Source organism: Mus musculus, chromosome 17 (genome assembly GCF_000001635.26).
Source record: "Mus musculus strain C57BL/6J chromosome 17, GRCm38.p6 C57BL/6J".
NCBI lineage: Eukaryota > Metazoa > Chordata > Mammalia > Rodentia > Muridae > Mus > Mus musculus.
In genome coordinates, this window is record NC_000083.6 from 20061703 (window position 1) to 20084735 (window position 23033).

Here is a 23033-nt window from a genome sequence, read left to right on the forward strand (position 1 = left end):
CACTCAATTCTTCTCTGAGATAGAAAGGGCAATTTGCAAATTCATCTGGAAAAATAAAAAAAAAAAAAACTAGGATAGCAAAAACTCTTCTCAACAATAAAAGAAACTCTGGTGAAATCACCATACCTGACATTAAGCTGTACTACAGAGCAATTGTGATAAAAACTGCATGATACTGGTACAATGACAGACAGGGAGATCAAGGGAATAGAATTGAAGACCCAGAAATGAATCCACACACCTATGGTCACTTGATCTTTCACAAAGGAACTAAAACCATCCAGTGGAAAAAATACAGCATTTTCAACAATTGATGATGGCACAACTGGCAGTTATCAGGTAGAAGAATGTGAATTGATCCATTCTTATCTCCTTGTACAAAGCTCAAGTCTAAGTGGATCAAAGACCTCCACATAACATTAGAGACACTGAAATTAATAGAGGAGGGAGTAGGGAAAAGCCTCAAAGATATGGGCACAGGAGAAATTTTCCTAAACAGAACAACAATGGCTTGCACTGCAAGATCAAGAATTGACAAATGGGATGTTATAAAATTGTAAAGCTTCTCTAAGGCAAAAGAAACTGTCAATAAGACAAAAAGGCCAACAACAGATTGGGAAAGGATTTTTACCAATCCTAAATCTGATAGGAGACTGATATCCAATATATAAAAAGAACTCAAGAAGCTGGACTCCAGAAATTCAAATAACTCCATTAAAAATGGCGTTCATATCTAAACAAAGAACTCTCAACTGAGGAATAACGAATGGCTGAGAAGCACCTGAAAAAATGTTCACCATTCTTAATCATCAGGGAAATGCAATTCAAAACAACCCTGAGATTACACCTCACACCAGTCAGAATGGCTAAGATAAAAAATTCACATGACAGCAGATGCTGAAGAGGATGTCTAGAAAGAGAAACAGTCCTCCACTGCTGGTGGGATTGCAAGCTTGTGCAACCACTCCGGATGTCAGTCTGCAGGTTCCTCAGAAAATTGGACATAATACTCCCAGAAGATCTAGCAATCCCTCTCCTGGGCATATACCCAGAAGAAGTTCCAACTCGTAATAAGAATACATGCTCCACTATTTTTATAGCAGTCTTATTTATAATAGCCAGAAGCTGGAAAGGACCCACATGTCTATCAACAGAAAAATGGATACAGAAAATGTGGTACATTTACACAATGGAGTACAAATCAGTTATTAAAAATTTATGAAAATCTTGGACAACTGGATGTATCTGGAGGATATCATCCTTAGTGAGGTAACCCAATCACAAAAGAAGTCATTAGATATGCACTCACTGATAAGTGGATATCAGCCCAGAAGCATAGAACACCCAAGATACAATTTCCAATACACTTGAAATTTAAGAAGAGGGAAGACCAATGGGCGGATACTTCATTCCTCCTTAGAATAGGGAACAAAATACCCATGAAAGTAGTTACAGAGACAAAGTTTGGAGGTAAGATGAAATGATGGACTATCCAGAGAGTACCCCACCCGGGAATCCTCCCATCATCATCCACCAAACCCAGACACTATTGCATATGCCAGAAAGATTTTGCTGAAAGGACCCTGTTATAGCTGTCTCATATGAGGCAATGCCAGTGCCTGGCAAATACAGAAGTGGATGGTCATCTATAAGATGGAACACGGGGCCCCCAATGGAGAATCTAGAGAAAGCACCCAAGAGCTGACGGATTCTGCAACCCTACAGGTGGAACAACAATATGAACTAACCAGTACCCCCAGAGCTTGTGTCTATAGCTGCATATGTAGCAGAACATGGCCTAGTTGGCCATCAAGGGAAAGAGAGGTCCCTTGGTATTGCAAACTTTATATGCCACCCTAGAGGGGAATGCCAGTGTCAAGAATTGGGAGTGGGTGGGTAAGGGGCCAGGGCAGGGGGAGGGTATAGCAAACTTTCAGGATAGCATTTGAAATATATATAAAGAAAATATCCAATAAAAAAAAAGAAATTAGTTCTGATTTTAGAAGAGACCAGCAATACTGTGGTGAAGTCTTCTGGGAGGAAATTTCTGATTGCATAAAGAAGCTGTGTCCCAGAAAATGCCAAAGTTGTACCTTATGTTGCAGCTATACATGGACTGTGTAAGTGTCATCTCAGTGGTACATGCTTTGAAGGCATGAAGGAGCCATGAAGAAGAACTGAAGATCTGCACTTTGAGAGACCATGGAAGGCCATTTTTGAAGGTGCAGCCTCCGTTAGAGTTGATGTTCCAGGAATGAAGGGATAATGCAAAGAATTTGAACTTTGTTACTATGAAGGGAGCCTATGAGAGGCTATTGGTTAAGCATAGTTGCAGCAGAAGGCTTCAGTGTATTTTAGATGCCAGTACCATGTGATGATCACCAAAAACGCAGGAAACGATAAGTGGATCAACATAAGCTTAGAGCACTACAGAAGACAGAGTTGGAGTAAAGATGCTAGCTGTTTAGTGAAGCTCAGAAGTTCATATGTGGATCCCTGACCTTGAGACAAGAACCTGGAACTTTGTAGTTGCATTGGAGACCCCAAGATGTTAGAGATCCCAGAAAAATGGACTATCTGCAAAAGAAAGCTGCTAACGGGGTGTGGAACTACCCTAGAAGAATGAAGTTTGTTGCACTCAATAAAGATGAAAAAGGAGTTGGAGACCTAACGACTACTTTTAACACCAGACATAGAGATGCAGAGTTTGAGTTTGTCCAGCCAGTTTGCTGTATCTAGTTGGGTATCACAGTGATTGGATAAGTCTTAGAAAAGACTTTGAACTTTGGACTTTTAACATTGTTGAGACTGCTATAGACTCTGGTGACTTTTAAAATAGGCTAAATGAATAATGCATTCAGCTATGCTTAGGTATGGCTCCCATAGACTCGTATTTGAACAAGTGAGTGGAATGGGATGCTTTGAATATCTTTGTCCCAGAGAGTGGCATTATTAGGAGGTGTAGACTTGTTAGACTAGGTGTGCCACTGAAGTTTTGGGCTTTAATTTTTACTGGATATTTTATTTATTTACGTTTCAAATGTTATCCCATTTTATCCCCATTCCTGGTTTCCCTCCCTCCTGGAAACCATCTATTCCATCGTCCTTCTACCTGCTTCTATGAGGGTGTATTCAGCTGGAGCCATGTGTACTCCTTGGTTGATCGATTATTCCCTGGGAGCTTTGGAGGGGGCATCTGGTTTATTAATATTGTTGTTCTTCCTATGGGGTTGCAAACCCCTTCAACTCCTCCACTTCTTTTTCTAACTCCTATATTAGGGAACCAGCGCCTTTCCCAATCCTTGGCTTCAAGCAGCCACCTCTCTATTTGTAAGGCTCTTGTAGGACCTCTAAGGAGACAGCCATTTCAGGCTCCTATCAGCATGCACTTCTTGGTATCCACAATAGTGTCTGGGTTTGGTAACTGTATATGGGATGAATCCTCAGGTGGGACAGTCTCTGAATGCCTTTTCCTTCAGTCACTGCTCTACAGTTTATCTTCATATTTGTTCCTATGTATATTATGTTCTCCTACTAAGAAGGATCAAAGGACCTACACTTTGGTCTTCCTTCATCTTGAGCTTCATATGGTCTTTAATGTGTATCTTGGGTATTTGGAGCTTTTGGGCTAATATCAACTTATCAGTAAGTGCAAACCATGTGTCTTCTTTTGTGATTGAGTTACCTCACTCAGAGTGATATTTTCTAGTTCCATCCATTTGCCTGTGAATTTCATGAAATCATAATTCTTAATATCTGATTAGCACTCCATTGTGTAAAAATGCTGTATATTCTGTATCCATTCTGCTTTTGAAGGATATCTGGACTCTTTCCAGTTTCTTTCTATTATAAAGAAGGCTGCTATGAACATGGTGGAACATATGTCCTTATTACAAGCTGTAGCATCTGTGAGATATATGCCCAGGAGTGGTATAGTTGGGTCCTCATGGAGTACTATGTCCAATTTTTTGAGGAACTGCTAAACTGATTTCCAGAGTGGTTGTTCCAGCTTGCAATCTCACCAGCAATGGAGGAGTGATCCTCTTTCTCTGCATCCTCACCAGCATCTGCTGTCATCTGAGTTTTTGGTTTTAGACATACTGAAAGGTGTGATGTGGAATATCAGGGTTGTTTTGATTTGCATTTCCTAATGACTATGGATGTTGTACACTACTTTAGGTGCGTCTTGACCATTCACTATTCCTCAGTGGAAAATTCTTCCTTTAGCTCTGTACCCTATCTTTTAATAGTGTTATATGATTCACAGGATTATATCTCTTTGAATTCCTTGTATATGTTGGATATTACTCCTCTCTCTGATGTAAGATTGAGAGACTTTCTCATAATCTGTTGGTTGATATTTTGTCCTATTGACCGTGTTTCTTGCTTTTCAGAAATTTTGCAATTTTATAAAGTTCCATTTGTCCATTGTTATCCTTGTACAAACTTCCTGGAAGCCAGTATTTTGATAGCAAACTTCAGATGAATATGTAGAACCCTCAACTCTGCCTGCCTAGATGCTGTCATATTCCTGCCTTGATGATAATGGTCTGAAACTCTGAACTTATTATTCAGCACCTATTAAATATTTTTATAAATGTTGCCTTGGCCTTGTTCTTAGTGTCTGTTCAAAGCAGAAAAACCCAAACTTAGACAATACCATTTACCAAATTTAAATCAATACTAAATAAACAATCTACATAGACCTATAACTCATAAAAAATGGAAACAGCCCTTGAAAGTCATATATCCAAGAAAATCCAAGGTCATGTTTTTTATCTCACTATTCTTCTATATTTCAAAGAAACCCTAATAATATAACCCACAAATGATTCCATAAAATAGAAACAAATTTTTTTCAAATTAATTTTATGAGAGCATAGTTACACTGATATCTAAACAAAAGAAAGACTAAGTGAAGAAATGTGAGATTTCAGATCAATTGTCCACATGAATATTGATGTAAAAATGCTCAATAAAACTGAAACTGGGAACATATAGAAAAGATTATCTACCGTAATTGATATAGTTCTTCATACCAGAAATGCAGGTTGAAAAAAAAATGTGTCAATGTAATCTATCATATAAATATCCTGGAGAAAATGACAACTATATTAGATGCTGAAAAAAGTTTTGAAAAATCAAATATACTTGATCAGAAACTTCGTGGAGATATTAGGGATAAAATGTACATACATAGTCTATGTAAAAACAATATATAATAAGCCAATAGGCAATATCAATTAAAGGGAGAGAAATTTAAAGGAACTCCATCAGAATTAGGGATTAAAAAAAGACTTTTCACTCAATGTATATTTGATACAATACTTTATGTTTTAGCTAGAGCAATAGGACAAGGGGAATAAAAATATTTTTAAAAATGAGTCAAAATACAGCAAGTTCCTGATGATATAATAATATAAATGAGCAAAAGCAAAATTCCACTAGGGAAGTACCACATATGAAAAACCTTTTCAGTGCAGTATACTAATACAAAGTTATGTCAAAATTATTAGTAGCCCTTCTTTATATTAATGATTAATGGGTTGTAAAAGGTATCAGTGAAACAACACCTTTCACAATTGCTACAAATAATGTAAAAGTATCTTGTTGTAACTCTAACCAAGGAAGTTTATGTCCAGTGTGACAAGATCTTCAAGTCATTGAAGAAAGTAATGATATCAGAATATGTAAAGATCCCTCGTCATGGTTTGGAAGGATTAACAGAAATAATTGTCATACTACCGAAAGCAATCTATAGATTCAATTCAATTCTCATCAAAATTCCAGCACAAATTATTATATAGCTTGAAAGAAAAAATTTCAGTGTCATATTGTAGAACAAATAACTCGGGACAGCTACAACATTACTGGACAATAAAAGACCTTTTAGTGCTATCACCATCCAGATATCAAGCTGTAATACAGAGCAATAATTTTAAAAATTACATTGTATTGGTATAGACAAAGATACATTGATAAATAAAATCGATGTGAAGATTCAGATATAATCCCTTATACCTAGGGACAGTTGAATTTCTTGACAAAGAAGCTATAAATATACAAGGAAGAAAATAAAGCATCTTCAACAAATGATGCTGGTATAATTGAATCTGTGCATGTTGAAGAATGAATACAAAACCATATTTATCGTTCTGCAGAAATCTCAAGTCTGACTGGATCAAATACATCAACATAAAACATGATAAAATAAATTTGATTGCAGTGAAATTGGAGAAGAACCATGAATATATTAGCATAGGAGACAATTGCCAAACAGAACATGAAAACTTCAGTCAGTAAGCTCAACAGTTAATAAATAGGACCTCATAAAATCAAAAACTTTTATAAGGCAAGAGACAATGTCAAAAGTTCAAAAATGCAACCAATATAATTGGAAAAGTTATTCTTGCCTTTTTCTTTTAGTTTTACATATTTGTTTGTTTGTTTGTCTGTTTGTTTAACTTATTCAATTTACATCCTACTCAGTGTCCCCTCCAGGCAATGTCCTTCCATAATCCATCTCCCCATGCTATCTTCTTCTATTCTGAGCATGAGTTGTCTCCCCTTGGTTTCCAACAACCCTTGCATATCAGTGTGGAAGGCTATATACATCTTATCCCTCAGAGGCCAGCCAAGTAAGCCTAGTTGAAGAACATATCTGACAGAAGGCAAAAGCTTCTGGAATATCCCTCTCTCTAACTATTTAGGATCCACAAGAAGACTAAGCTGGTACAGAGACTTAGGGAATAGTGAATCAATAACTTTCCCAAATTGATCCCCATCCCATGATCAAGCACAAATAGCTGATACTGTTAGTCAAACTCTCTTTTGTTTGCAGATAAATTTTGGGTGATTGTCCCAGGACACATTATGTCTCTGTCTTTTATTTAAAACAGAAGCTACTATATCTACACATCCTGCTTAGTCAGGTGAAATTTTTCCCTCACAAGTTTTGATGGGTTTGAAATGTAGATAGAGATTCCTAAATCCAGAGCTTAACATTAATCAGAGAAGTTCTGACAGTTTTATCATAGTTACAAACCTAAAAACTAACATTTCCTTAGGTTGTCTTCTAAGTATAAACTTTAAATGAATTTTTTTTATTATTACGTATTTTCCTCAATTACATTTAGAATGCTATCCCCATACCCACCCCCCACACTTCCCTACCCACCCATTCCCATTTTTTGGCCCTGGCATTCCCCTGTACTGGGACATATAAAGTTTGGGTGTCCAATGGGCCTCTCTTTCCAGTGATGGCAGACAGATTCAGGATATGTCAAACAAATGATTAAATATATTGGCCCATACTATGACTTATACATTTCAGGATGCCACTGCTGAACCTGGGGCCCTGATCATGATCTTAGCACACACATTGCAGGATAGCAACATTGGTTTAAACAATTTTGCTTTCACCTGCAAATGTGGTCTACCTCAAAAATATGTGTTGACGTATCCTGAATCTGTCCAAGTCAAACTTAGAATTTTCTTTATGGGTTTATGAGAGTGAATAATTTTCCTTCACATCAAGTAAAATATGGGTTTGAACATATATATCAAAATTAATTTCATCAAATATGTATTCATATTACTCTTTCTAGTTTGATAAAATTAATGTATCATAAGAATTCAATTCCAGGCAATTTTTTAAATTTTTTTTTTAAATTTTACTGGAGCTATGCACCATCATGAGCAATTTTACACAGTAAAAGGCAAGCCGCTTTTTTAAAACATTTCTCACATAGATAATGTCATTCTGGATTCTGTCTACCCTGTCTTCTCTCATGTTTCTGTGCAGTAAATATGGCCCCATTACTAACTATATTTTGATTCTGAATTGGCTTTATATTTGATCTGACTCTTTCTTTGAATTTCAGAAATGAAGTTTTAAGTACAAAAACATTGACTGATTTTGAATGCAAACACAATTTTTCATGGCCTTATTATTATTATTATTTTGAATTAACTGCAAAAGTTTTTCCTTGATGTCTACCCTGTTGTAGCCACGGGCCTTCATTCATCCCATTTGCACTTTTAATTGGCAATAATGTCTTTTTTGAGAGCTCCCTTTTTCTCTGTGTGTATTGTAATGAAGATATAATCTGCAGACATATTCAATCAAATTTAAAAATACAAACAAAAGCAGCTTATAGCATATATTTCAGGCCTTGTGGCATAAGTTCATTTGCCAAGTTCTCATTGTGGTAAAGACTCATGGCCCTTTCTTGTTAGCACTGTAAGGTTTATTTTACCATTACTCTTCTAGATATGGATGTGTGCATCCAACTACAACATTCTCATTCTGAAACTAATAAGACAGGGGTAGAATAATTTTATGTAAAAATCTCTCATGGGGAAAATTATAACGTTTCTTGTGGAAAATGTTAAACATTTGGTAAACTATTTCACAGCATTCATTAGTTAAGTACTTTGTGTGTGTGTGTGTGTGTGTGTGTGTGTGTGTGTGTGTGTGTGTGTGTGTGCATGTGTGCACGCATAGGCATGCTTGAGTTTGTGTGTGTGTTTGACGGTACATATGTGTTTGTGGGTGTGTGAGTTTCTGTGGATATACCTGTGTGTATATGCATATATGCATGTGTATGTATGCATGACTTGTAAGTTCAAGTCCTCCTGGGCAATTAATGAAAGATGATTCCATGAAATTAAAATGAAAAAGGAATTCCATAAGAATTTGCCTAGAGAGAATGAAAGGGGGAATAATACAATCATGTTTTCATTTTCAAAATACATTTATAATATATAATGTGCTTTAAAATGTAGGCATGCAAAAAAGAGTGATAAAGTCTGTTTTATTGAAGTTGCCTGTGTTCACTGTTTTGTGACTGTAGATTTTGAGTTCCTTTGCTAAATTAGTATTGATTGTTATTTAATTCCACATATGTACAAAATTCGCAAAAGTCATATGTATCTTTAAATTTTTATATGTATTTATTTGAGTATTTAATATTTATACATGAAAAATGTAATTGATTTTATTTTTAAAATTAAACATCCTAATTATCATTTTTCCCCTTTGGTCTATATTTTTCATTTACATTTTATCTGCCTGCTTTCCATTAAACAAATAATTGTTGATATTTATCATTTTAGTTTGTGATATAAAATAACTTTATTAATCATTCAAATAAAATGAAGTTAATTTCAAAACACATGCATGCATTAATAAAAAGAATTACATAAAATAGCATTACAATTAATTTCATAGATATACTCAAGTAGGTAGTATAAGTAATTTTCCTATACCCAGCATGCCAGGTTGTTGATCTTGCTTTTTCTGTTTCTATACCTCTATTACTTGCCATTATATTGTAATTATTGTGACTACATTTTCTCTTTGCTTTTGTGTCTGTTTGTGTCTTTGTTCATGTGGGAATATCTGACTCTTTCATTTTTGTATCTATTGAGTCCATTACTTGTGTTGTATATTCAAGATTTAGATGTTTGTGAGCAGCCTAATATTATTTCTTGGAAACAAACATGGATTCTCTAGAAAAATGACATCATTAGTTGTTGAGCAAGACCTCCTCCTCACCATAATTTTTTTCTTGAAAATCTTAAAAATGATTATATATTTACACATATTAGGAATTCAGTGCATACATCATACTCTACAAAGCCCCCAATTAGTCCAATACCCACCCTCTTTGCCCATATCTCTCATTCCCAATTTTAAGTTTTGTCAGGAGCTATCATAGGACAAGCTAATAACTAGCAGTTGGTCTCCCTGAAATGACTTTGCATTAGATTATATCTATGGCAAAGCTCCAATAGGCATGGCTTACGACTAAATCATTTTAGGAAAGATTCCTGCTGTAAATATGCTTTTCTTGTTATTAGTAAACATACATAACAATCAGTAGATATTTGTCTACTTCTATGAGCAGAACTCTGCAGATACAAGAAGATGCACTGTCTTGTTGTGATGCTATATAGACAAATGGATGATGTCTTAATTCTTAACGATCGTCTTATTAAATTTCTTAAAATTAAGATTTTTTAAAAATATTTGGACCCCTATTCAGTCCTTTTCTGATAGTTATAAATGCAATGAGAACTCTGGCAGTCTCCCATGTGCCACCAGTTAATTGCTTCCCCATAGTAACCAGGCTTGCTTTTGATCAGAGCACATTCCAAGAGGTTGTAAAACAATTAAGCAAAAGTTATAAAAAGAGAACTATGGTTTATTATAGGTGCTAGGATAGAAGATAAAATATTGACTGAATTTATCTGTACAAAGCTTCAGGTATAATTTAGATATGTTTTTTAACTTACAATGGACCTGTGGAGGTGTGACAGGTGATTCTACTGACAAAGAGTTCTTTTTTGTTTGTTTGTTTGGTTGGTTGGTTGGTTGGTTGGTTGGTTTGGTTTTGGTTATGGTTTTAAAGTAAATTCATTTCACCTCAGGGTACATTTCATTAGTATATCTGTTTTATATCCCTAGATAACCTGGGCTGCATAAAATTGTCTCAGGTGACAGGACTATGAGCAAGAGTATAAGAAGCCCCACTCTCACTCTCCAGCTCAAGTCTTTCAACCAAGTTCTTACATTTTATTTCCCTGGAGGATCTGATTTTTTTATTTTTCATTAGATATTTTCTTCATTTACATTTCAAATGCTATTCCGAAAGTCTCCTATACTTTCCCCTCCGCCAGGCTCCCCTACACACCCACTCCCAATTTCTGGCCCTGGCGTCCCCTGTACTGGGGCATATAAAGTTTGCAACATAAGGGGCCTCTCTTCCCAATGATGGCAGACTAGGCCATATTCTGCTATATGTGCAGCTAGAGACACGGCTCTGGGGGTACTGGTTAATTCATATTATTGTTCCACTGATAGGGTGGCAGACCCCTTCAGCTCCCAGGGAACTTTCTTGAGCTCCTCCATTGGGGGCTCTGTGTTCAGTCCAATAGGTGACTGTGAGCAAACATTTCTGTATTTGCCAGACACTGGCCTAGCCTCACATGAGACAGCTATATCAGGGTTCTTTCAGCAAAATATTGCTGGCATATGCAATAGTTTCTGCAATTGGTGGCTGGTTATGGGATGGATCCCAGGGTCGGGCAGTCTCTGGATGGTCCATCCTTTCATCTTAGCTCCAAACTTTGTCTCTGTAACTCTTTCCATGGGTATTTTTATCCCCTATTCTAACGAGGAATGAAGTATCCACAGGTTGGTCTTCCTTCTTGATTTTCTTGTGTTTTGCAAATTGTATCTTGGGTATTCTAAGTTTCTGGGATAATATCCACTTATCACTGAGTGCCTATCAAGTGATTTCTTTTGTGATTGAGTTACCTCATTCAGGATGATACCCTCCAAATACATCCATTTTCCCAAGAATTTCATAAATGCATTGGTTTTAATAGCTGAATAGTATTCCATTAACTAAATATACCACATTTTCTGTATCTATTCTTCTGTTGAGGAATATCTGGATTCTGTCCAGCTAATGGCTATTACAAATAAGGCTGCTATTAATACAGTGGAGCGTGTTTTCTTATTACCAGTAGGAACATCTTCTAGGTATAAGGCCAGGAAAGGTATTGCTAGACCTTCCAGTAATACTATGTCCAATTTTCTGAGGAACCACCAGGCTGATTTCCAGAGAGGTTGTACAAGCTTGCAATCCCACCAGCAATGTAGGATTGTTCCTCTTTCTCCACATCCTCGCCAGCATCTGCTGTCACCTGAATTTTTGATCTTAGCCATTCTGACTGGTGTAAGGTGGAAACTCAGGGTTGTTTTGATTTGTGATTCCTGATGATTGAAGATGTTGAACATGTTTCCAAGTGCTTTTCATCCCCTTGGTATTCCTCAGTTGAGAATTCTTTGTTTAGCTCTGTACCCCAATTTTAATGGGGTTATTTGAATTTCTGGAGTCCAAAATCTTTAGCTCTTTGTATATACTGGATATTAGTCTTCTATCAGATTTAGGATTGGTAAAATTCCTTTCCCAATCTGTTGGTGGCCTTTTTGTCTTATTGACAGTATCTTTTGCCTTACAGAAGCTTTGTAATGTTATGAGGTCCCATTTGTTGATTCTTGATCTTACAGGACAAGCCATTGCTGTTCTGTTCAGGAATGTTTCCCCTGTGACCATATCTATGAGGCTTTTCCCCACTGTCTCCTCCATTAATTTCAGTGTCTCTGGTTTTATGTGGAGGTCTTTGGTCCACTTAGACTTGACCTTTGTACAAGGAGATAGGAATGGATCAATTTGCATGTTTCTACATGATAACTGCCTGCTGTGTCAGCACATTTATTGAAAATGCTGTGTTTTAACCACTGGATGGTTTTAGCTCCCTTCTCAAAGATCAAGTAACCATAGGTGTGTGGGTTCATTTCTGAGTCTTGAATTCTATTCCATTGATCTACCTGTCTGTCATTGTACCAGTACCATGCAGTTGTTATCGAAATTGCTCTGTGGTACAGCTTGAGGTCAGGCATGGTCATTCCACCAGAGGTTCTTTTATTGCTGAGAATAGTTTTTGCTATCCTACTGTGAGGAGCGGGTGTGGCTGAGGCCCGAAGATGGTGCCCAGGACTGCTGCCAAGTGTTATGACTGGCACCTGACTTCCTCATATCCCTAGATAGCCACGTACCTTGAGCTCTATTGCACAGATGCACCATGACGTAAAATTGGATGATGTGATGAATGTAGTCCTGAACCAATGAAGTGTGCCTACGTGGACTGGGGTGATGGGGAGTGGATGGGAGGGGATAAAGGGGGAAGGCCTAGAGAGGTCTGGGCATTCTTTTTCCTACACATTTGTGAAGTGCCTGAATAAACTGCCTTGAGAAGGACGTCGGTTTCATCGCTTCTTTTCTGCTGGTTAGAAATGGTAGTGACATCCTAGGTTTTTTGTTATTCTTGAGGAATTTGCAAATGGCCCTTTCTAACTCAGTGAAGAATTTATTTGGAATTTTGATGAGGACTTCATTGAATCTGTAGATTGCTTTCAGCACTATGGTCATTTTTACTATATTAATCCTGCCAATCCATGAGCATGGGAGAGTTTTCTATCCTCTGAGATCTTTTTCAATTTCTTTCTTCAGAGACTTGAACTTCTTGCCATAGATCATTTAGTTCCTTAGTTAGAGTCACACAAATGTATTTTATATTTTTTGTGACTATTGTGAAGGGTGTTAGTTCCCTAATTTCTTTCTTATCCTGTTTATCCTTTGTGTGTAGAAAGGCCACTGATTTGTTTGAGTTATTTTTATATCCTACTACAGCAGTGAAGCTGTTTATCAGGTTTAGGTGTTCTCTGGTGGAATTTTTAGGGTCACTTATATATACTATCATATCATTTGCAAATAGTGATATTTTGACTTCTTCCTTTCCAATTTGTATCCCCTTGATCTCTTTTAGTTGTCGAATATCTCTGGCTAGAACTTCAAGTACTATATTGAATACGTAGAGAGAAAGTGGGCAGCCTTGTCTAATCCATGAATTTAGTGGGATTGCTTCAAGTTTCTCTTCATTTATATTGATGTTGGCTTCTGGTTTGCTGTATATTGTTTTTATTATATTTAGGTATGGTCCTTTAATTCCTGATCTTTCAAAGATTTTTATCATGAAGGGGTGTTAGATTTTGTCCAATACTTTCTTTATCTAATGAGATGATCGTGTGGTTTTTGTATTTGAGTTTGTTTATATAATGTATTACATTGAAGGGTTTCCATATATAAAACCATTTCTGCATCCCTGGGATGAAGCCTACTTGTTCATGATGGATGATTGTTTTGATGTGTTCTTGGATTTGGTTTGCAAGGATTTTCTTGAGTATTTTGAATCGATATTCATGAGGGAAATTGATCTGAAGTACACTTTCTTTGTTGGATCTTTGTGTGGTATAGGTATCAGAGTAATTGTGGCTTCATAGGATGAACTGGGTAAAGTCCCTTCTGTGTTTGGTTTGTGGAATAGTTTTAGGAGAGTTAGAATTAGGTCTTCATTGAAGGTCTGATAGATTTCTGCACTAAACGCAACTGGTCCTGGGCTTTTTTCTTTTTTTTTGATTGGGAGACTATTAATGACTGCTTCTATTTGTTTAGGGGAAGTGGGACTGCTTAGATCTTTAATCTGATCCTGATTTGACCTTGGTACCTGGTATCTGTCTAGGAAGTTGTCCATTTCATCCAGGTTTTCCAGTTTTGTTGAGTATAGCCTTTTGTAGTAGGATCTGATGATGTTTTGGATTTCCTCAAGTTCTGTTGTTATGTCTCCTTTTTCATTTCTGATATTGTTAATTAAGATACAGTCCTTGTGCCCTCTAGTTAGTCTGGCTAAGGGTTTATCTCTGTTCTTGATTTTCTCAAAGTAGCAGCTCCTGGTTTGGTTGATTCTTTGAATAGTTCTTTTTATTTCCACTTGGTTGATTTCAGACCTAAGTTTGATTATTTCCTGACATCTACTCCTCTTGGGTAAATTTGCTTCCTTTAGTTCTAGAGCTTCTAGGTGTGCTGTCAGGCTGCTAATGTATGTTCTCCCTAGTTTCTTTTTGGAGGCACTCAGGGCTTTGAGTTTTCCTCTTAGGGCTACTTTCATTGTGTCCGCTAAGATTGGGGATGTTGTGGCTTCATTTTCATTAAACTCTAAAAAGTCTTTAATTTCTTTCTTTATTTCTTCCTTAACCAAGGTATCATTGAGTAGAGTGTTTTTTTCAGTTTCCATGTGAATGTTCGCTTTCTATTATTTATGCTGTTATTGATGATCAGCCTTAGTCCATGGTGACCTAATAGGATGCATGGGATAATTTCAATATTTATTTTTATCCGTTGAGGCCTGTCTTGTGACCGATTATATGGTCAATTTTGAGGGAGGCACCTTGAGGTGCTGAGAAAAAGGTATATCCTTTTGTTTTAGATTGAAATGTTCTGTAGATATCTGTTAAATTCATTTGATTCATAACTTCCGTTAGTGTCCATGTGTCTCTGTTTAGTTTCTGTTTCCAGGATCTATTCTCTGGTGAGAGTGGGGTGTTGAAATCCCCCACTATTATTGTGTGATGTGCAATGTGTGCTTTAATCTTTACTAAAGTTTCTTTAATGAGTGTGGCTGCACTTGCATTTGGAGCATAGATTTTTAAAATTGAGAGTTCGTCTTGGTAGATTTTTCCTTTTAGGACTATGAAATGCCACTCCTTTTCTCTTTAGATAACTTTTGTTTGGAAGTCAATTTTATTCAATATTAGAATGGCTACTCTAGCTTGTTTCTTAGGACCATTTTCTTTGAAAATTGTTTTCTAGCCTTTTACTCTAAGGTAGTGTCTTTCTTTGTCCCTGAGGTGAGTTTCCTGCAAGCAGCAAAACATTGGATCCTGTTTGTGTAACCAGTCTATTAGTCTATGTCTTTTTATTTGGGAATTGAGTTCATTGATGCTAAGAGAAATTAAAGAATAGTAATTGTTGCCTCCTGTAATTTTTGTTTTTAAATAAGGATTCTGTTCTTGTGGCTGTATTCTTTAGGTTTGTTGAAGGATTACTTTCTTGCTTTTTCTAGGGTGTAGTTTCCATCTTTGTATTGGTGTTTTCCCTTTATTATCCTTTGAAGTGCTGGATTCGTGTAAAGATATTGTGTGAATTTGGTTTTGTCATGGAATACTTTGATATCTCCATGTATGGTAATTGAAAGTTTTGCTGGATATAATAACCTGGGATAGCATTTGTGTTCTCTTAGGGTCTGTATAACATCTGCCCATGATCTTATGGCTTTTATAGTCTCTGGTGTGAAGTCTGGAGTAATTGTAATAGGCCTGCCTTTATATGGTACTTGACCTTTTTCCCTTACTGCTTTTAATATTCTGTCTTTATTTAGTGCATTTGTTGTTCTGATTATTATGTGTGGGGAGGAATTTCTTTTCTGGTTCAGTCTATTTGGAGTTCTGTAGGCTTCTTGTATGTTCATGGGCATCTCTTTCTTTAAGTAAGGTAAGTTTTCTTCTATAACTTTGTTGAAGATATTTGCTGGCCCTTTAAGTTGAAAATCCTCCTTCTCATCTACTCCTATTATCCGTAGGTTTGGCCTTCTCATTGTGTCCTGGATTTCCTGGATGTTTTGAGTTATGATCTATTTTCATTTTGCATTTTCTTTGATTGTTGTGTCCATGTTCCCTATGGAATCTTCTTCACCTGACATTCTCTCTCCATCTCTTGTATTCTGTTGCTGATGCTGGCATCTATGGTTCCAGATACTAATGACCACATGCCAGTGTCAATAAGAGGCTGTGTTGAGATTTTCTTTGCCAATGGAATAAACCTATAACCCTACACTTTGGCTTCAGGGTCACTTTTTTAATTAGGTCAAAATGCACCATCATTGTTTTCCAAGATACCTAAAGAGTAATCTCTAGGAAACACTAATATTTATCTCCTAAGTGTACACTTGAGTCAGGAATGCATATGTCAATTTCAATCAGCAACACATTTTTTCCACATACATCCTTCGTAGGCTCATTAAGTAGCATGTAAAGTAATTCACTGCAAAATAAAACAAAACAATACAATACAAAACAAAACATTGCCCTTCAAAGCATTACACCTTTCTCTAATATCAACTTCTCTCTTCTTTGCTTTGGGTGGATGTGAAGACCCACAATGTCCTTAACATGTCTTCTGAAGAAAAACTTACAATTTCAGAGATCATGTCCATTTGATCCTGGTGAGAAGCATTGCAGTGTGCTGGCAGAAGTGGTCTTGGAGAAGGAGCTGAGAGTTATACATTTTTATCAAAAGCATCAGACGTGAAGACCATGGGCAAAATTGAGCTTCTTAGAGTTCTAAATTAGCATTTTATAGGGATACCTTAACTCTAGAAAGGCCACACCTGATCTTCCACCTGAACCTGGCAGAGCCTGCCAAGAACCCCAGAGGACTCTCCATGCCCCAAGACCTCAGGATCACCAGGGGATCAGGGGTGAGTGGAATGCAACATCAGCTCCAAAGAATCACAGAGGTTCTTGTACCAGCAGGAACAGAGACAAAGGAACTCCACCCAACCAGAGGCTGGGATATGTTCCAGTAGGGGCCAGATCTGCCATCTTCTGCATGAACCCGTCTTAGGGTGCCTAGGACCCCAGAGGACTCTTCACTCCACAGAACACCTAGCACACCCAGGACCTCGTGATCACTGGAGAGCACTTGGGCAACAGAAGCAACAGAGTTTCTTGGACAGGGTTCTTTCTGGCCTTCATCCTCAGCCAGGATCTCCACAGATTTGCTATGAAGATATCTAGACATATGTGAAAAGAAAATAAAGAAATTCAGCAAGTAGATATACTAGTGCAAGATTATATTCCCAGTAATCTAGAAAAAGAGACAGGTGGTTATTTCTGAGTTCAAGATCAGCTTACTATGCACAACTACTTACATTCAACTCATAGATACTGTTTTATTGAGTAAACCTATAAAGCAGCTGAATATTATTAAATTAATTAAATGAATAAATGCATAAGTGCATTAATAAATATATATGTAAACAGATAAATAAAATATAGTATAAGTAAGGTGAATAGTTAGGAATCAACCTTTGCTTGTCTTGACGTGAATTTATTCTTTCTGAACGTCAAAACTGTACATTCTAAGAGACATGCATATACCCAGGCACACATCAAAACACCATAAATAGACATAATGATAAAAATATAGAGGGCATGGAACTATATTCATTATGAAATAAACTTCAGAATATAATTCATTTAAGATGTTAATTTTAAATGTGGTTGCTTTAATAATAAAATAGTGAGTTTTCATATGTGAAGAGTCCAGAGGACCAAAGATCTGCATTCCAACTGCTGTATTTTTTTAGAGAAAAAAATGATTCCTGATTTGTAAACAGAATATGTAAAGAATCAACATAGCCAGGTGTGGTGACACACGCCTTTAATCCCAGAACTCAGGAGGCAGAGGCAGGAAGATTTCTTAGTTTGAGGCCAGCCTGGTCTACAAAGTGAGTTCCAGGACAGCCACAGTTATATAGAGAAATCCTGTCATGACCACCCCCCAAAATCAACCTATGAAATATAAATAATATATGATTTGGGGACCTATAGATAATAAGTAGTAATAGTAAAAGAGGTAAATCTAAAATATTTGCCTAATCTAGTTCATGGTGAAGAAATTATATTGCATGTTTTATAGGTTCAAAGTTAAACTATAAGAATTACTGTACTGAAATGTAGATGTGTGTGATATATTTGATCATTATCTATGTGACTTTATGTGACTTACCCAGGTATAACTTTAAGAACTACCAGTATATTCTTTCTCTATTATTTGACATTGAGGAGAACAATGGGAACCCCAATCTTTTACCCAACATATTTCTTGGATTTAATTTCTCAGCATGTCAGATTCATTGTGAAGGAAACACTTACAAGTGCTGTTTTTTGCCTCACAGCTCATGTACAGAGAAATATTTTAACTAATTACAAATGTAAGCAGAGAATTTTCACTGCTGCACTCACAGGTACATCATGGATAACATCTGTCCAACTTGGGTCATTGCTATAACTCTTTAAATTTCCACAGGTGAGAAAATGTGGATTGTGATAACTGAAAGTCAGTTCTCTTTGTTCATGTTATTGGTGTCTTTAAGCTGAAAGAATGATTGATCAATTATCCAAATATTAAAGCAAGACCAGGTCTCATGTTAATCAATCCAGATTTTTCTTGTTTGTAAGAGAAAAGTTTGTTTAATATCTGATACTGGGTAAATCCTTCAAATTTAAAGACCTAAGAAAATTCCTGTAGAATGTAAATGGAATGTCCCTTTAAAATGTTCTCCTGTTATCAACAATTGCTTCAGGAATAAAATTTTCTCTGATTTTAAAATTCTTCCTCTTCTTTCCAGTTTACTTCAGATTACTTTTGGAACTTATGATCCTCTCTTGAATGACCATGGTCAGTATTTTTCTCTCTGCCAGATGTCCCCCAAAGACGCCTCTCTTTCCCTTGTAATTATTTTTTGATGGCTCATTTAAGGTCATCGTGAGTTGGTCTCATCCTCTCTGATGACCACAAAGGAAATAAAATTCTATCAGATTTTAGGGAGGAGATGGAGAGAAATGGAATCTCCCTAACTATCGAAAAAATGATCCCAGCCACATGGAATTTATATTTTGCCAAACTCTGGGAAAATATGGATGAGACAAACATAATAATTATTTGTGGTGACACTGATTCTCTAGAAGGTGTGATGAGAAATATTGAGCAAATGTTATTGACATGGATTGTCTGGGTGATGAACATTGAAAATCATGATATTGACAGACCTGATTATTTCATGTTAGACTTATTCCATGGAAGCCTAATTTTTAGGCACAATTATAGAGAGAATTTTTTGCTTACCAAATTTATTCAAACAGTTATTCCTAATAAAAACCCAGAAGATGTTTATCTTACTAAGTTGTAGTATTTCCTGTTCAAGTGCTCATTTTCTAACATTAATTGTCATGTTTTGAACAACTGTCAAAACAATGCTATTTTGGATATAGACACATGTTTGATGTGGCCATGAATGAAGAGAGCACTCTTATTTATAATGGTGTGTATGCTCTGGCTTACCACCTTCATGAGATGAGACTTCAACAACTTCAAATGAAACCATATGAAAATGGCAAAGGGACAGTGTTCTTTCCATGGCAGGAAATAACTTCCTACTGTATTTTACTGTCAGAACTCTGACATATGAAATTTGCAACAATACTAAATTATGTATTGTAAAATTCATTTATCTTGTCTACAATCATAGAATTTGTTGTGCCTCTAATCTTACCTAAAAGTCAAGGTAGTTTAAAGTGTATGGTATTATAAAATGATGTGCAAGATACCAGGAGCAAATATGCTTAGTCAAAATCAAGTTCATGTCATCAATATTTAGCTGTACAATACTCTCAAGGTAATACTTGCAATAAAAATCTCATTGCTTTATGTGTTACAAGAGAAATTAAAACAGAGAAACTCCAGTGAAACAATGATGGTTGGATTATATATAAATGAAGCCTTTCAATTAATTTCTAGCTATCACCCTGATTTTACATACTGGAGCACTGAAGATGTTCTGAAAGCAAATGGGTCTGGCTAGGTTTTTAAAAAATTGATCTTTTTATAGATCAATTGTCATTGATTGCTTATTTGAGCTTGTTTCATAGTTTTCAGTTGAAGATCAGTAATAATTAGAAGCAGAATGGCATACTGAACACTCAGGTTTTCAATTTCTCATCATTAACAGAATCTTCATTGATGTTGATGTTTACAGCAGAAATGAAGAATAAGAAGACACATTCCAAAACCCACATTTTGTGCTGCCCCTTGGGCACAATGTAATATTAAATTATGTTTCTCTATAAGCTTAACAATTTTCTGAAGTACATTGAAGTAAGAGACAAAAGCGTTTCGATTGGAAACAGATAATATATGCAGAATATGGCATTCTTAACCTTTGGAATTTACCAAAGGGTCTTGGATTAAAAGTGAAAATAGGATCCTTTTCTACAAATGTTCCCCAGGGTCAATAGTTGCCTTTATCTGAACAGATGATACAATGGCCAAAAATATTTTCAAAGGTGGGCTGCATATTATCTAAGTGCTTTGTGCTTATATTACTAAAACAATTATGTTCTCTGATATAATGATGATTGAATCAAGTTTCATTACACTTGGAATTTCACCATAAGATACTGGGAAGTAGTTCTATTATACTGGCTTTTAATTTTCCTTGATTCAGATCTATGGAAATATATAGTATTCAATAAGTCCCCCATTGCTAATTCATATGGGGATTAGGTTTCCTCCATTTGCCACAAATTAGGGATGGGAGGAGGGTAAGAGGAAATTTTCATTTCCAAATGTTTCATGTGTTAATGTACTGGAGGAAAATCTATTATTTCATATTAATTTCATGAAACAATATCAAATGTATTTTTTATTGTGTGTTCAAATACCATGATTAAAAATGGCATTTATAAGACATACTACATTTTGTTTTATGGTTCTAGAAGTATCATAGTGTACCAAGGATAGAATCCTGACAAGTAATCATACTGGAGAGAGACATAGGAAATGAAAAGAAAATGTTTATATCCACAATTATTATAGTAAATAAAATTAGAATCCTGGAATTAAGTAAGCATTTTCATTTTTCAATTCCCAAACACTGTGTCCTGATTTCATCAAGTCTAAATCCACTAAAGATTCAATAACTTCCCATATAATGTCAACAAAAAGCAAATAAGTGACAAGATGATTTAGCCTATATGGAATATTTTTCTTTAAAAAATATCATGTAATATCTTCATTAGCAATCCTTAATCGTCCTTCAATTCTCAATATGTCCTATTTCATCCAATGTTTAATAATAACTTGAAAGAACTTACAGATCAATTTCAGAGTACAAGAAATTATATTTGAAAATGCATGATTTTCAAATGTGAGAGCGTACTGATGATATATCATCCTCTAAATTGCAGGAAGCAATGAATACTGAAGCTCTCTTCTATCTTCTAGGCAATTGTGATATTTGTACAATAATAGTGACAATTAAATTTTAACTGAAACTTTTCACCTTAGCTAAATTTATCTATATATTTCTTCCTAAAAATATATGCTTATTTGCTTCCTTAATAATTTGAAATCCTCTCAAATGTCAAGATTCAAAATAATGGTGGAAGTTGAGATGCTCAACACAGGTGTCAGAAATTACAAAGATAGTGTTAGGCTAGATGGACCTCATGGACTCCTATACCATGTTCCTAATCACTAATTTTTCACATGTTTGTCCTTAACTCATTTAGATTCCAAATTTTTTAACATGGTGAAAATTCTCAGACCAAAATTTAAACACATTTGCCTTCTCAAGTGCATAATCTTTTATTTCTCTTTTTAAAATTCCTTTTTAAAATTTTTATTGGTTATTTTATTTATTTATATTTCAAATGTTGTCCCCCTTCACAGTTTCTCATCTGCAACCCCCACTATCCCATCTCCTATCCCCAGCTTCTATAAGGGCAGTCCTCCTACCCTAACAGTTCTACCTCATCTCCCTAGTGGGGCACCATACCTTCAGAGGACCAAGGTCCTCTTCTCCCATTGATGCCAGATATGGTCATACTCTTCTACATATGCTGCTGGAGACATTGTCCCCTCTATGTATATTCATTGTTTGGTGGTTTTCTCCCTGAGAGCTCTGGGGTTTCTAGTTCACTGATATTTTTGTTCTTCCTATGAGGTTGCAAACCCATTCAACTCCTTCAGTCCTTAACTACTCCATTAGGGTCCTTGTCCTCAGTTAAGGTGGTTGACTGCAAGCATTCTCCTCTGTATTGGTAAGAGCCTCTCAGGAGACAGCTATAGTTGGCCACTATCAGAAAGCACTTCTTGGCATAAGCAACAGTGTCTTCTTTGGCAATGATATTTGGGATTGATCAACAGATAGGACTGTCTCTGCATGACTTTTCTTTCATTCTCTGTTCCACTCTTTGTTCCTATATTTTCATTAGATAGGAACAATTTTGGGTTAATATTTTTGAGATGTCTTGGTGTCCCCATCCTTCAACCAGGGGCCTTGCCTAACCTATGTATATGTCCTCTACAGGTTCTCTCTCTTCTTTGTGGAGTATATCAACTAATGTAATCCCGAATGGATGCTGGGAGTCTCTTGCTTTCTTGGCATCTGTGACTTTCTGTTGACTACCCCAGTTCCACATTCATTATTACTACAAATAATCTTTTAAACTATTCTAATTATTAATAAAATATTTTGCGCTTCTGTGTATGACCTTCAAAAATTTGTTTTTTCATTTTTCATAGGACCCTAAGCATTAAATAACATCATTCATTCTTCTCAGTTCCCACAATGTGTGTGCAGTGAGAGTTGTGGGCTTAGATTCAGGGATAGACCAGCACCATTCATTGAATATGCTTTGTTTGTTTGTTTGTTTCTTTCTTTCTTTCTTTCTTTCTTTCTCTTTATTGTATGTTTTTGGCTTCTTTGTCAAATATAAA

The 23033-nt window shown here is 36.0% G+C and overlaps 1 pseudogene; it reads left to right on the forward strand.

Annotated features, from left to right (window-relative positions):
• The window catches only part of Vmn2r-ps126 (vomeronasal 2, receptor, pseudogene 126), a 61464-nt pseudogene continuing 56676 nt past the window's right edge, over nt 18246–23033 (forward strand).